Source organism: Erinaceus europaeus, chromosome 9, assembly GCF_950295315.1.
Source record: "Erinaceus europaeus chromosome 9, mEriEur2.1, whole genome shotgun sequence".
Classification (NCBI taxonomy): domain Eukaryota; kingdom Metazoa; phylum Chordata; class Mammalia; order Eulipotyphla; family Erinaceidae; genus Erinaceus; species Erinaceus europaeus.
In genome coordinates this window covers 33,678,140-33,693,200 of record NC_080170.1, presented here as the reverse complement: position 1 = coordinate 33,693,200, position 15,061 = coordinate 33,678,140, and the positions used below count along the sequence as shown (strand labels likewise).

General features: G+C 46.9%; 1 protein-coding gene and 1 long non-coding RNA gene across 5 annotated transcripts in view; one reads left to right on the top strand and one right to left on the bottom strand.

Moving 5' to 3' along the window:
• Positions 1-15,061, top strand: part of KCNAB1 (potassium voltage-gated channel subfamily A regulatory beta subunit 1) — a 370,921-nt gene that overhangs the window by 333,066 nt on the left and 22,794 nt on the right. The window lies entirely within an intron of this gene.
• Positions 3,821-14,613, bottom strand: LOC132540380 (uncharacterized). The gene is made up of 4 exons (XR_009551562.1): positions 14,430-14,613; positions 13,190-13,357; positions 10,791-10,895; positions 3,821-4,014 (listed from the first exon to the last, which is right to left on the bottom strand). It is a non-coding gene; the product is annotated as an uncharacterized LOC132540380 (long non-coding RNA).

The window sequence follows — 15,061 nt, the reverse complement described above, 5'->3', positions numbered from 1 at the left end:
TTTATTCGATAGGACAGAGGGAAATTGAGAGGGAGAGAGAAAGAGAAACACTCACAATACTTGCTTCACTGCTTGTGAAGCTTCCCCTCTGTGGGTTGAGAGCAGGAGACTGAACCTAGGTCTTGTGCATGGTAAGGTGTGTACTCAACCCACAGTACTGCTACCCACCTCTCATCCTCCAGTTCTTACTGTGGATTCTAGGGATGCTGGGGCAGATCCTGAAGGAATGAACTTTAGCCAGCCATCGTCTCCAGGTGCTGCCCATCTGCGTCCATCTGCATTTTGTGACCTTAGCTGTGTGTGTGGGGGGAGGGTGTTAATGGTACAGGATGCAGACATCTTGGGGTCTGGCCCCTCTTCCTGGCTACCTGCAGGGGACAGGAGTTATGTCCTTATGGCACCCTCCAGGGGTCTCTCCCTAGGCAGTTCACTAACAATTAGACTGTGAGTGGATGCCCTCATGACTAAGATCAGCGCCCTTATTAAAGAGTCCACAGAGCTCCCTTCCCCACTGCAACGAAGACAGTCTAGGAAGACAGTGCCTAAGAGCCAGTGCCAGTCCTTGGCCTGAGACTTCCCAACCTCAGACTGTGAGAAATCAGTGTTGCCTAAGCCACTTAGGGTATCTCTGTGTTTTAGCTATACCTCTATGGCATCTTTGTTACAGCAGCCAGAAAGAACTAAGACAGGCTCCAGGATAAAATCGGTAAGATTGAGAAGAGCAAGTGAGACCTTGATTTTTTTTTTTTTAACTGAAAGGAAGGAGAATCCTTTTTCAAATATCTATCTTGTTTTATTTTCACTATTTATGTCAGAGAAATACCTCTCACACCAGAAGAACATTTTCAAAATATTTCTATTACATTAGACTTTTTTGTTTTCTCCAGTAACATTGCCACAGGAACCCCAGGATACTGACTGAGAGGACTGTTTTCTCACAGTGATAATATAACATTCAGCTCCAAGAAAGTTAGGAGTCAAGTTAACTAGAAGACATGTTCAACCCTGGAGTTCCAGATCACTTCAATGTGCTTCTTTAGACATTGTCTCTCTTGGGGGTCAGGCAGTAGCGCCGTGGGATAAACACACATGGTGTGAAGTGCAAGGACCGGCACAAGAATCCTGGTTCCAGCCCCAGCTCCCCACCTGCAAGAGGGTCACTTCACAAGTGGTGAAGCAGGTCTGCAGGTGTCTCTTTCTCTCCTCCTCTCTGTCTTCCCCATCTCTCTCAATTTCTCCCTGTTCTATCCAACAACAATGGCAACAATAATAATAATAACAACAACAATGACAACACAAATAGTAAAAAAAAAAAAGAGGCCTCCAGGAGCAGTGGTTTCCTTCTTAGTGCTGGCACTGAGCCCCAGAAATAACACTGGAGGCAAAAAAAATTGTCTTTCTTCAGGCAGTAGATTTGTTTACTCTTATTTTGAATGTTTTCAAGTGAATTGGAACTCATTCCATTGTCCACTGTTGATATATGCTAGAGTAACTCTGCATTTCACCCTTACCACCTCTGAGGCTAGCCCTTTCATGAGACCAGAATCCTCTCTTTAATGACTTTCACTTAGCATGACCCAAATATTACCATTATAGATTCAAAGTTTGGGAACACCAGGCTTTCATAGGAAAAGGGTGACAGTGGCCGTGCAAGGAAAAGATGGGCTTTTCTGTCCAAAGGCAGGATTTCTGGAGTTTGCAGGCAGTGATGTGAGAAGCTGGAATGACTGGGCATAGTGGTAAAAGGATTTACAGAGAAATAATGAGGAAGGAGCTGAATTGAGAGATAAGAAAACTGAATCTTTGCCTCAGGCAAGTCCCGCCCATTCTTATCTAAATGTAGAAGGAAGTACAGGCACTCTTGCAGGGATTAAAGCACTTACATCTGGTAGAGGGAGAAACAGCCTTAAAAGATACCTCTCAGGGGGAGATGACCGAGGAGGGGGCAGAGCCCACAGAACAGCTGTGTGTAGTCCTCAGAAGTCACAACCATTTCAGCTCTAAACTACAGGGAGCTGTTCTAATTTGCAATTCTGCAAATAGGATTTTTAGTTTCTGGACTTTATGCAGTATGAGGTAAGGTGAAAGATGGAAGGGGAAGAAGGGAAGTAGCACAGAACTCAAGTCTGAGCACACACCCCAACCTTCCAGGGGGGTGTTCATCAAAGGCAGGATGGGTTACAGATGGTCAGACCTTTGTGCTGTATTGTGTCCAGGACCTCCCATTGGAATAGAGGGCGGTTTGCCAACTATGTTTTGTTTTTGTTCAGGACTGGATCTGACCTAAAATCAAAACACAAGTGTCTCATTCCAGTGGCCTGGTTCACATTTAAGGATGAGCTCTGGAAATTACATCTGGCCAAGTGCAAAGGCTCTCTCTCCTCAAAGAATCCTTCAGCTGGGCAGAATACCAATGGGATGGGATGGAATTGAGGATATATTCTTTTCCTAGTGGGTCGCTCAGGATAATGTGTGTGTGTGTGTGTGTGTGTGTGTGTGTGTGTGTGTGTGTGTGCGCGTGTGTGTGTGTGTTTGGGGTGGGGGGGTGAGTATATGTGGAACTCTCCAGTGAGCTGGTTTCTTTTCTCTTTTATTTTTTGAAGTTATCTTTTATTTATGGGATAGAGACCACCAGAAATCTAGAGGGAAGGGGAAGATAGAGAGGGAGAGAGAGACACCTGCAGTCCTGCTTCACCACTCGTGAAGCTTTCCCCCTGCAGGTGGGGATCAGGGGCTCAAACCCAAGTCCTTGCGCACTATAATGTGCACTCAACCAAGTGTGCCACCATCGGGCCCCTTGAGCTGAGGTCTAAATGTGGCTCTGTCTTTCCTGTGGAAGAACTATTGCCAGCCCTTAGTGCCAATATCCCTTCTGGTCCCTTGAATCTTGTCTAAGCAAATCCAGAATTATTTTGGCCAATGTTCTGGCCCAAAAAGGGTAACTCTGTACCTATCTTGTGAAGGTCCTTCTAGATTTAGATCTTAATTATTGGGCCACATGTAGGCACAAGCTCTTCTTGTGCACACACACACACACACTTTATTTTTTCTCAAATAATGATCAGATTTGTGGTCTTTGGAGCAAAAAGATAATTCTCACTTCAGAAGTCCTTCAACCCACCTTGAGTTCCAGCTGCCAGCATATTAAGTGCCAAGCATTGGCTCTAACCACAAGCAAGGTACCCATGGCCACAAATACACCATGATACCAGCTAATTAAATGTTCTGTTACTGTAAATGTCCCCAGCTCCCTTCTCCCACAATGAACTGTTCCAAAGTCTCCCAGGTGACCAGCCACAGGGCTTGTAGACTATCCACTGACTCTAACATACTTCATCAAGAAAATGAAGACTGAAGCCCCCCCCCCCCCCCCCCAGCAGTTATCATGCTCATTTGCCTTGAAGAAAGTGAGGTCAGTCAGACAAGCTGAAGGATGTGTCAAGTTAGTGGCAGTGGCAGGACAAAGAACAGCACCTTCAAACCAGAGTGGGGTTATCCAAGGCAGACTATGCTGAGTTTTCCCCCAGACAGTTAGCTCATCTCCCAGACCGAGTGCTGCACCATTCCATACGTGGGTAGGCATTTCTGTTTCTGAGACTAGAAGTCCCCTGTCTTGAGATGCTCAGCTGAGCACTGAGCATGGCTTTGCCACCACTGATCAATAAAGGGCCAACAGAGACCTAGGAGGAGACCTATGGGCTACAAAGAGACAAGCCACTGCTCCTTCTGATGTTAGTCAATAGCAAAGGCCAGTGTTTACATACACAAACAGCTGTTAATTCACTAAATAACAAACAGCTGGATTGAAGTAAAGTTGTGCTCAGGTCTTGATCTAAGTTTATTAGTGTTTACAAACAACAATGGCTCTGAGGAATCCAAGTCTCCAAATCCTGCCCACATGCCCATTCCCACCACAGTCTTCTCTTTAGGAAGAAAGGGCCTAGGGCTGGGTTGTAGTTCAGTAGTAGATTGAATGTCTCGTATGTATAGGGTACTTTCTTCCACTCCCAGCATCTAAAAGAAAAACAGAAGGTTGGGCAGGGGAGACATTATAATGGTTATGCAAACAAACTCTCATGCCTGAGGCTCTGAGGTACCCAGGTTCAACCCCTGGCACCACCAGAGATGAGCAGTGCTCTAGTAAAAAAAAAAAAAACAGAGAGAGAGAGAGAAGGAAAGGAAAGGAAAGGAAAGGAAAGGGCCAATGAGATAGCTTGCCAACTATATAACCCAGGTCTAGCCCCCACATCACTGGAGGATGCTTCAGAGTTATAGCATCTTTCCCTCTCTCCCTCTCTCTCTTATCTTTTCTTTTCTTTTTTCTTTCTTTCTTCCTTTTTTTTTTTTTGCCTCCAGGGTTGTCACTGGGGCTCGATACCTACACTATGAATCCACTGCTCCTGGAGGCCATTTTTCCCATTTTCTTGCCCTTGTTATCACTGTCATTGCTGTTGTTGTTGGATAGGACAGAGAGAAATCAAGAGAAGGAGGAGAAGATAGACACCTGCAGACCCGCTTCATCACTTGTGAAATGACGCCCCTGCAGGTGGGGAGCCAGAGGCTTGAACCGGGATCCTAACACCTGTCCTTGCGCTTTGCGTTATGTGCACTTAGCCCTCTGCGCTACCACCCAGCCACCCCCCCATCCCATTTCTTTTCTACCTGACAAAAATAAAATGAAAATTAAAAGTTTGGACTAGGAAGACAGCATAATGGCTTTATAAAAGACTCTCTTGCCTGAGAATCTGAGGTCCCAGGTTCAATCCCTAGCACCACCACAAGCCCAAGCTGAGTAGTGTTCTCTATATAGCTCTATCTTTCTGTTGGATAGGACAGCTCCTTCGTGGAAAATAAATTTTTAAAATAATAATAAAATAAGTAATTTTTTAAGTTAGAGTGGTGAAACCCCAGCAATAACAACAAAAAAAGAGGGTCTGATAGTTCAGTTGGACCATGTGACACCATCAATGTCCAGTTTGTTTTGACCATGAAAAAGGACATTTTGGGGGGGGGGGGGTCAGGTGGGTTAAACACTGGGTTAAGCGCACATAGTAGGAAGTGCAAAGACCCAAGCAAGTGACCCCGGTTTAAGCCCCCAGCTCCCTACCTGCAGGAGGGTCGCTTCACAAGTGGTGAAGCAGGTCTACAGCTATCTAGCTTCCTCTCTCCCTCTCTATCTTCTCCTCCCCTCTCAATTTTTCTCTGTCCTACCAATAAAAATGAAAAATGGCCACCATGAGCAGTGGATTCGTAGTACAGATACCAAGTGCCAGCAATAATCCTGGAGGTAAGAAAAAAAAAAGACAGTTGTATTAGATTAAAGCTAATATGTGTGAACCTACCTGTAGCATGTATGTGCTTTAAAATAAATACCACGGCATGCTAGGAATCTTATTTTTACTTTGTAAAAGTCTGACGACACAGTTACAGGAAACTCGGAAGATACAGAGCAAAATTACATAGAAGTCTGCTGTAGAGTACAGTCATTACTGAATGAATACTGTGTGTCCTCTCTCAGCATTTTACAAGCACATATGTACATGTATCATTGATTGCCATATTCAAGTGTTTAAATAATCTTCCTTTCTGAGACACAAAGACCAGAGCTCCACTCCAGGAGAGGCAGTGCCGGGGCTCAAACCCAGGCCCTCTGGCTTGCAAGGCTGTTGTTAAAATTCAGAGGCTCTTGCCGGCCGGTCTAGCTTCACTGGCGGGTAACAGAGACACGGAGACAACGGCTGGGCAGGGAAGCTGTATTTCTTTATTCAGGAACAACGATTCACAAACTAAGACAAACTAATCACCAAACAGAACTCTGCTGTCTCTTTGCGGCGGCGCAAGCACTCTCTCTTACTCTTGAACTCAGGAACTCTCCAACTCTGGAACTCTGGAACTCTCCTACTGGGGAACCCTCTGAAAACTCTGGTACTCTCGAACTCAGGAACCCTCTCCCTTACTCTCGAACTCAGAAACTCTCGCACTCTCGAACTCAGGAACTCAGGAACTCTGTCACTCTCGAACTCAGGAACCCTCTCCCGGGGTTCCTTGGGGCGGGGCCAAGCAGGCCCGCGAAATTAACAGGACTCATCCAATTCTCTTGGCAGGGGAGGGCTAGAACAAACCAATGTAAAGCATACGACAATTCCCCCTTTTCTTTTTAACTAAATGACTATAGTATCAAGGGTGTGGGGTGAACAGAAACATATATAACAAAAACCAGCATGTTGCCAAGGGAAGGCCTGAGGGGGCCATATCTGAAAAAAAAAACATTTCTTGCCTCTGGGGGGCTACTTGCCTCCAAGGGCAATTGCATGGGGGCGGGGAATGGCCTAGAGTCCCACAGGCAGCTGGCTGCAACTTACTTACTATGAAACAAAACTTGTTATTAGCATATCTACTGCAGGATCCAACGTTTCTAATAGAGAAGGAATTTGAGACTTTTACATATCAACAACGTCTTTTAACCTTTTGTTACACCCATTCAAGATGGAGACACACCCTAGGTGTGGGTCGGAGAGGAAACCTCAGGCATGAGAATAATTAGCATAGCCATTGTGCGATCTACCATTTCTAATAGAGAAGGTAGTGTTTTACATATCAACAAGTCTATTTAACCTTTTGTTTAGACCAACTTAGTTAAAATATATTGATTGTTAACTAAATTTTACCTCAGACTTTAAATGTAAGTTAATTTTTATCTTTATGAGAATTACGTTGAAAACCTTTTTCATTTAACTTTGACTAGTAAGAATTTAGCCTTAAAGCTACTGTTTACCAAACTTTAAACATACACATAAACATGGTCATTAATACACAAGGAGAGAAACCTTTGTTACGAAGACATGTCATTTTAAACACGAATTTAAATCTGTACTGTCTTAGTGGTTGGGGGGGGGGGGTCATCATTCAGAGGTGGCTTCCCACGCAGCTCCATTTTTAGGAATTGCAGGTTGCGATCTCTGCACAAGTCTCTGCGTACTCCAGCTTGTCTGCCTTCAGACCGGACCGGCGGCTGGAGATCTCGTGTGCCCAGTTTCGGCAGGGAGCCCGGGGTTCCGGGAGGCCCGGGATGGTTCCAGAATTCATAGAAAGAGGGCAGGCAGGCCAGTTTTGTAGAAGGCGTGGGCCTAGGTGCCCAGGGGTGGCGGCCATGATAGGCCGCCACGGCCCTGCCCCATGGCCGTGCCATGTCTGCTGCCCTGTTCGCAGTGGCCGAGCAGCGTGAAGGGATCACGCATCCAGTGCCCTGCGCCACGCGGTGGAGAGCCGGCTCCTGTGGGCTGGCCTGCGTGCTGGCATTGGGCTCCTGCATGGTGGCATTGGGCTCCTGTGTGTTGGCATCGGGCTCCAGCGTGTTGGCTTCGGGCTCTAGCGTGTTGGCTTCGGGCTCCAGCATGCTGGCATCGGGCTCCTGTGTGGTGGCATTGGGCTCCTGTGTGGTGGCATCGGGCTCCTGCGTGCTGGCGTAGGCCTCCTGCAGGCTGCGGGGCTGTGGGGCTGTGGGCGCGGTGCGCGGGGTTGTCTGGGCGCAGCCAGCTGGCTGGCTGTTTAACCAGGTGGAAACGGCAGCTCCGCGCCTCGCCTCCCGCCCGCTGGCTCTTCCCGCTGGCTGTTCTGAGTTCGCCCAAGCGAGTGGAAACCACAGGGTGGTCCAGAGATAAATGTTCCAGAAACAGCAAAACAGTCTCGTGAAGAAAGAGCAGAGGCCTTTGGAGATCTCTTCACAAGCAGAAGAGAAGGCCATAGTGCATAGGTAGCCAAATTGTCTTTACTTATCTGAGAGATGCGCAGGTCAGGTCCACGTGGGCGCCATTTGTTGTTAAAATTTTCGGCTCTTGCCGGGCCAGCTAGCTTCACGGGCAGGTAACAGAGACGTGGAGACAACGGCTTGGCAGGGAAGCTGTATTTCTTTATTCAGGAACAACGATTCATAAACTAAGACAAACTAATCACCAAACAGAACTCTGCTGTCTCTTTGCGGCGGCACAAGCACTCCCTCTTACTCTTGAATTCAGGAACTCTCCAACTCTAGAACTCTCCGAACTCAGGAACCCAGGAACTCTGTCTCTCTGGCACTCTCTCTTACTCTGAAACTCTGAAACTCTCCGAACTCAGGAACTCAGGAACTCTCCAACTCTGGCACTCTCGAACTCAGGAACCCAGGAACTCTCCAACTCTGGCACTCTCAAACTCAGGAACCCTCCCTCGGGGTTCCTTTGGGGTGGGGCCAAGCGGGCCCGCGAAATTAGCAGGCCTGATCCAATTCTCTTGGCGGGGGGAGGGCTAGAACAAACCAATGTAAAGCATACGACAATTCCCCCTTTTCTTTTTAACTAAATGACTATAGTATCAAGGGTGTGGGGTGAACAGAAACATATATAACAAAAACCAGCATGTTGCCAAGGGAAGGCCTGAGGTGCTTTCCCTGCTGAATCGCCTCCCCAGCCACTCAGACTTTTCATTATGCCTGAAAATAACGACTGCCTCGCCCCTTTCCTCTTCTACACTGCACTCGATCACCTCGGGAATATTTTTGCTTTTACCACTTGGCATCTCTATAGCCAGACTAATCTGAGTTTAGTGTTAGTTTGATCCGAGCTGAATGAACACTTAGCTCATCAGAGCACAATTTCTATTTCTGTCTTTATCCCTAAGATAGTTTATTGTTCCTGCATTCAAAGTTTTAGGGAATCTAGCCCATGAGAAAAGGGCACTGTTTTTATTTATTTATTGTGTGTGCATGAGAACTAATTTTTTTTTTTTGGCCTCCAGGGTTCTTGCTGGGGTTTGGTGCCTGACCTATGAAACTGGAGGCTATTTTTTTACCCTTTTGTTGCCCTTATTTATCGTTGTTGTTGTTGATGATATTATTGTTGCTATTGCTGTCATTCTTGGATAGGACAGAGAGAGAGTAGGGGAAAACAGAGAAGAGGAGAGAAAGATAGACACCTGCAGACATGCTTCGCTGCTTGCAAAGTGACCCCCCTGCAGGTGGGGAGCTGGGGGCTCGAACCAGGATCCTTACTCAAGTCCTTGTACTTCGCGCCACGTACGCTTAACCCACTGTGCTACTGCCCGGCCCCCTTGAGGGATAATTTTTAAAAATAAGCATACCCATCATCAAGTTTTTTTGTTCAAATTAATGAAAAAAAGTTTTATGAAGTCCTTGCCCATAAAACATATACACCTATATGATTGGAAAGAAAATGTCAGAGTTTTGTTTTTTGGTCATTGAGATGTTTGGATCTATCCCCAGTGCAGAAGAAAGCCAGAGGCTCATTTTCATCCCTCACCACGGTGTGCTGCTCTTTGCATTCAGAGTTAGTACACACACACACACACACACACACACACACACAATGGTGATCAGCTGTGAAAGGATCCCATTACTCTCATTACCACTGGGGAAGTGGAAAAACTCAAAGACCAACAGACTTGCAGTGTCTGCAAAGCACCAGGGACCCAGGGCAGGAGAGCCAGTTACCCAGGAGCTGCGGGCTAAAGAACAATGATGGTCTCAGCCTGGAGAGGTTTAACCCACAGGAGAGATTTAACCAAGTCTGTCACTAGTGTTCAGATAATGTTTCTCTTTTGAGATCTGAGAGCTCACAAGTACAAAGTTCCAAACGGATTAAAGCTTCTGCAGGTGATTCTAGTTCATAGCGAAGTGTGTGCCTGCACACGGGTGTGTGATGTCGTGCGTGACATAGTGCTATTTGCATGTGCCCTGAAGCAAACAACTCAGTGAAAGGCAAGATTATAGCATGCAGTGCTTAGATTCAAAGGAGGGAGTAGAAACAGTGTGAGAGGATGTGAGTGGCGTTCACTGAGCAGCTGACTTAGGAATGGTGGGATGCAGTGGCTCAGTGAGGCCAGGGATGTGGCTTAGTACTCAGCAGTAGGGCACAGGACTTGCAAATGAGACCCTGGGTTCTGTCTTGGGCTAGTTTCTCTGTCTCCTGTGGAGGGAGGGAAGGGGAGGGAACTGGAAGGGGATGGGGAGGACAGGAGGGAGGGGAGAAAAGGAGGAAAGGTAGATAGGATATAGGGTGTAGTGGGATCTCAAACTTTAGCCTGCACCAAATTTACTAGGACTGGCTAAAACACACTGCTTGTGTGTTCCCTGGCAACCACAAAATTTCTATTTTATTTACTTATTTGGGTAGAGACAGAGAAATCGTGAGGAAATAGAGAGGGATAGAGAAGAGAGATACCTGTAGCACTGCTTTACCACGTGTGAAGCTTTCCCCCGCAGGTGAGGGCTGGGAGCTTGAACCCAGGTCCTTATGAGTTGTAACATGTGCGCTCAACCAAGTGAGCCACCACCTGGGACTGCAACCACCAAATTTGTATAAGCAGCTAGTTTGAAGGGCAAGGGTAGGGAGGTGGTCCTGGATTCTGTGTTTCTGGCAAGACCCCACGTACTACTGCTGGTCTAGGGACCAAGCTGTGTGGTCATTGGTGTTTGGGGTACTGTGGTTCTCACACTTTATCTGGGAGGGTTTTTTGTTTGTTTGTTTTTGTTTTTGCCTCCAGGGTTATCGCTGGAGCTCAGTGCTTACAAATCCACTGCTCCTGGTGGCCATCTTTTTTTCATTGTTGTTGCTGTTATTATTATTGTTGTTGCTGTTGCATAGGACAGAGAGAAATTGAGAGGTGGGGAAGACAGGAAGAGAAAGACACTTGTAGACCTGCTTCACTGCTTGTGAAACAACCCCCCGCCCCCGCAGGTGGGCTGGGAGGTTTTTCAATATTGGCGGCACTCCTCACCCCCAAGGACCCATTCTCACATAATGGAATCTTATGGAGTCCCGTGTGGTCTTGAAGCTCTCCAGCTATTTACTGAATGTGCAGTCAGGGCTGAGAACGCTGATGTCACAGCTTCCTGGAAAAGGCTGGCAAATCCGGCAGAGAGGTCATTTTCAGCCCAGAAATGTCCGCTTTCATCAATGTGCTTGCGTGTCCTTTCCCAGAGGCAGGTGCATGCAATGCACTCAAGGGCCCTCCTGACGTCCTTTCCCCTGGAATGACGCGGGAACTTGCCCAGGAGACACATAACTGTGCACAAACCTGCCTGAGCCTTTCTCTCAACGATGCTGCCCTCTAGTGCTCTTGGATGGTATTGCGTACCATCAGGCATCAGGACCGCGATTTCCACTTCAGTAGTGAACAATGGCAAACGCTAGAAGAAGAAGTGAACAATGCAGGGGACTTTTGTCAGCTCTCCACAATTTTTCCCTGTTATCACTTTCACAAGAACTGGAATCCTGCCCTACCCCACTCCCCGACCCCATCCACTAAGCACGTCTCTCGCAGAGTCAGAAACCCAACAAATCAGTTAGAGAGAAACTACTGACCACTGAAGCCTCTGGGTTCTGGAGTGTCCACATTTCTTACCCTCTTTGTTGAGAATAGAATTCATCATGAAGGAGCCCCTGTGAATTTCTGGGGTGTGATCAACAAGCCCGTTTCCCAGGAAGAAGTCCCCCTCCTCATCTCCTTATCAGATCCCCCTTTTCCCTAGCTGACATCACTATAGCTGCCTCTTTTTAGATCACCTCTATGTGGTTTACAATCTTATTCTTCCATCTTCTTTACAGTATAGTTTTCTTCTTGAGCCTAAATGCCCTTCAGCTGCCACTGGAGTCCTCTGGCCTTCACCTACCAACAGAATTGAGTCCTTACCTGCCAGCCCCTCTTCTCATCTGCTCAAGCCTAGTCCTGATCTCTCTGAAGCTGGCCCCTCTCTCTTCCTCTCTGGGGCCACATGTGGCCTGTGGGCACTTTTCTATCCCTTTCCCACTTCACTGCTCATGGAGTCCCTGATCCTTCTCACAAAGTGTCTTCTCTGGACTCTGAAACTTCCCTGCCTCTGGCTTCTTTCCTGCCCTTGTGGGTGCTGTCATCTCCCCCTACCCTCTAGGCTCTTAGAACATTCTCTTTTTTCTCTACAGACTTCCCTTCTAGAGTCCTGCCCATTCCTTGGCTTTGAGTGCAGCTTGCAGACTGTTAATAGATCAGTGTCTCACTCCCACCCAGGATGAGCGCCTTTGGTGCCATTCACTAACATCCTCTTCCGAGCATCTCCCCTTTCAGTGTCTCCCAGCCTCTCTGTTTTTGTTTTTTATGCTACCACCACAAATCCACCACTCCCGGCAGCCATTTTTTCCTGTGTCTTCTTTTTTTCCTTTCTTTCTATTTTATAGGACAGAAAGAAATTAAGAGGGATAGGGAAGATAGAAAGCATGAGAGGAAGGTAGACCCCCTATAGACCTGCTTCACCATTTGTGAAGTGTCCCCTCTGCAGCTGGGACAAGGGGGCTTGAACTTGGGTCCTTGTGCATGGTACATGTGCACTCAACCCGGTGTACCACCATCCAGCCCCAGGCCTCTCCATTTATTATGTGTCTAAAAACAAGTCCTTGATCACCCCACCCCCTAGAAGCCTGCCTCCCAGGTACTCGGGAAGCTACCTCAGTCCTCCCTCTCATACTTGCTGCACTGGGTCCATTTGTAAGTCCTATGGACCCTACCTCCAAAATGTACTTGGAATCCATCCATATCTGTCTATTTTCTGCCACCATCCTATCCAGGTGCCCCCCCATTCCTGTCTGGAATTCTGTAATTGCTGCCTAAAGACCGTCCTCTTTCTCAGGTCTTCCCTCTTAAGTGATCTCCACAGCAGTTAGAGAAGATGGCCTGAAATGTGAAGGGCACCCTCCCCACATCTGGCTTCCCACGGAACTGTGAATAACATGGATAACACAGTTTTCCACCTTCAACTTGTTTCCATCCTCCTTCCTTATTAGACTTCTGGTTGCTGGACATCATTGTCCTCTGTCTTGCCCCAGGGCCTTGCACATGCTATTCCATCTGCCTAGCCTGACTAGCCTTTAGTTTTTGTGCCTAAACATTATTGCTTGGTCTAACTCACTAGGTCTTCCCTCTCATTCCTTCTGGAAGCCCCATTTGTTTTCTTCCTTACACATCATTGTCCATAATCATGTCTCCATCTTCCTTACTCAGTTCTCACCCTGAGTCCTGGAGCTCTGGGCCCATTTGCTCACAGATCAACAAAGCATCTGCACGGTGCCTGGCACAGGTGAGGCCTTGACCACATGTGTGTGAAATGAGAGAGCAAAGGGTAGTCATGGTCTCCAGTGCTCTTATCACAGCCTCGATGACTTACACAAAGCCATGCCACTGATCAGAGTTCTGTGCTCATCTCATGGCATCTCAGGTTCCTTCTGTTCTCTTAAACTTCCAGTGTTGGATTCATGACAGTATCCCAGCACCCAGTACAGCAGACACGCAACAGATGTCATCAGTGAAACAGAACCCTCGGCTTTGAATGAACCTGTATGTGAAAGGAAAGGGAGCTGGTGCAGGGTGGAAGTGATCCAGGGGTCAGAGTGCTTCCGGGGCAGAGACTTGAATAATGGCTTCAGCTTCCACAGGCTCATTTCCACTTGTATAATCAAGAAAGGCATTTCATGTAACTTTCCTATATCTCATTTTCTTTATTTGTGTGTGTGAGTGTGTATGAGAGAGACAGAGAGAATGAGAGAGAGAAAAATACATACCAGAGTATCTCTCTGGTATATGCAGTGCTGGGGCCTGAACTCGGGACCTCACGTACACAAGTCCAGCACTTCACCCACTCTGCCACCTACTGGGCCTCAAAAAACATTTTGTTTAGAAAGCCAAATCCCCCTTCTGTTGGTTAAACACTGGTGAGTGGAAGCATGTCCATCTCCTAAACAAAGAAATAAAAGTTGTTTTAAAATAAATCAGATAAGGGCTGTGAAGATAGTGCAGCAGCAGCATCCCAGACTTACATGCTTAAGGATCACCAGGTGCCAGGTTCAGTCCTGGCCACCACCATAAGCCAGAGTTGAGCAGTGCGCTGGACTCTCCCTTTTATTAAAATACTTAAGTAAGTCTTTAAAAAGAAAAGGGAGATGGGGGATAGTCTTTTGAAAAAAAGTAAAAGAAAGGCTAGAGGACAGATACTGGTCACACAAAAATACTTTCACAGCCGAGGCTCAAAGTTCCTAGGTTCAGTCCCTATCACCACCATAAGCCAGAGCTGAGTAGTACTCTGGGCTCTATTCCCCTACACCTTCCCCTCTGTATCTCTCATTAAAATAAAATAAATAAAATATTTTAAAACCTAAACAGTAGAAGAAAAATGCCAGATAAGCAAGAAAACTAAGTCCCTGAGCTGGAATGTCTGATCCCTAACCCTGTCCCTATCACTCTAGATAATGCTTGCTCTTGAGAAGAAAAACATAACACATCAACCTCCACTCAGCTTTGAAAGAGGATCTGACTCTTCATAAAGACATGTCACCTACAGGAATTAATTGGAACACAGTCTGTAGCCCCCTGAAAAATGTCAAATGGTTGTGGGCATCCGGTTGACTTACCTCGTGGAAGAAATCCAGGCCTGCCTGAACCTTAGTAGCACTTGCAACTAACTCTCCACTTGGCATCACATTCGGCTAGTGCCAAGGTGATCAGCCGCTCCCTTCCCTGGGGAAGGATTCTGTCTCCCGTTTAGAGAATGTGATGCTAAGCAGGAAGAAAGAGGCTGAGAACACAACTGGGTGGGGCCCCAAGCCACCCTGAGACGGTCACATGGTGTCTTGGTTACCGTGGTCAAGGACAGCTGTGTGCTGTTGTGGGCTTGGAGCCATACTGGCTTCAGCTGTTGGTTCAGCATTTAATAATGTTTGTCTTTCTGCTCAACAAATTGCGGTTGAGTCATCTCTGTCGAGAGGCCACCCTGCGTCCAGCTCTGCAAATCCTGTAACACACGAACCCTCTCTTCCACTGATCTCACTGTCCACAAAGGTGAAACAAGAGCTCTGTCTTCCTCCTCACTGCAGGGGGCGAGATGCCAGATCCTGAAAAAGGTCATTTAGGTATTCTTGTTTCAGCCCAGGAAACATAAAACCAGAAATGTAAGGAACACAAACAAAAACAAACCAAAGCAAAGTGTCTGTTAGGTTTTTACAATTAATTTAGGCTTGTGGCTGCAAACCAAAAACAGGAAGTC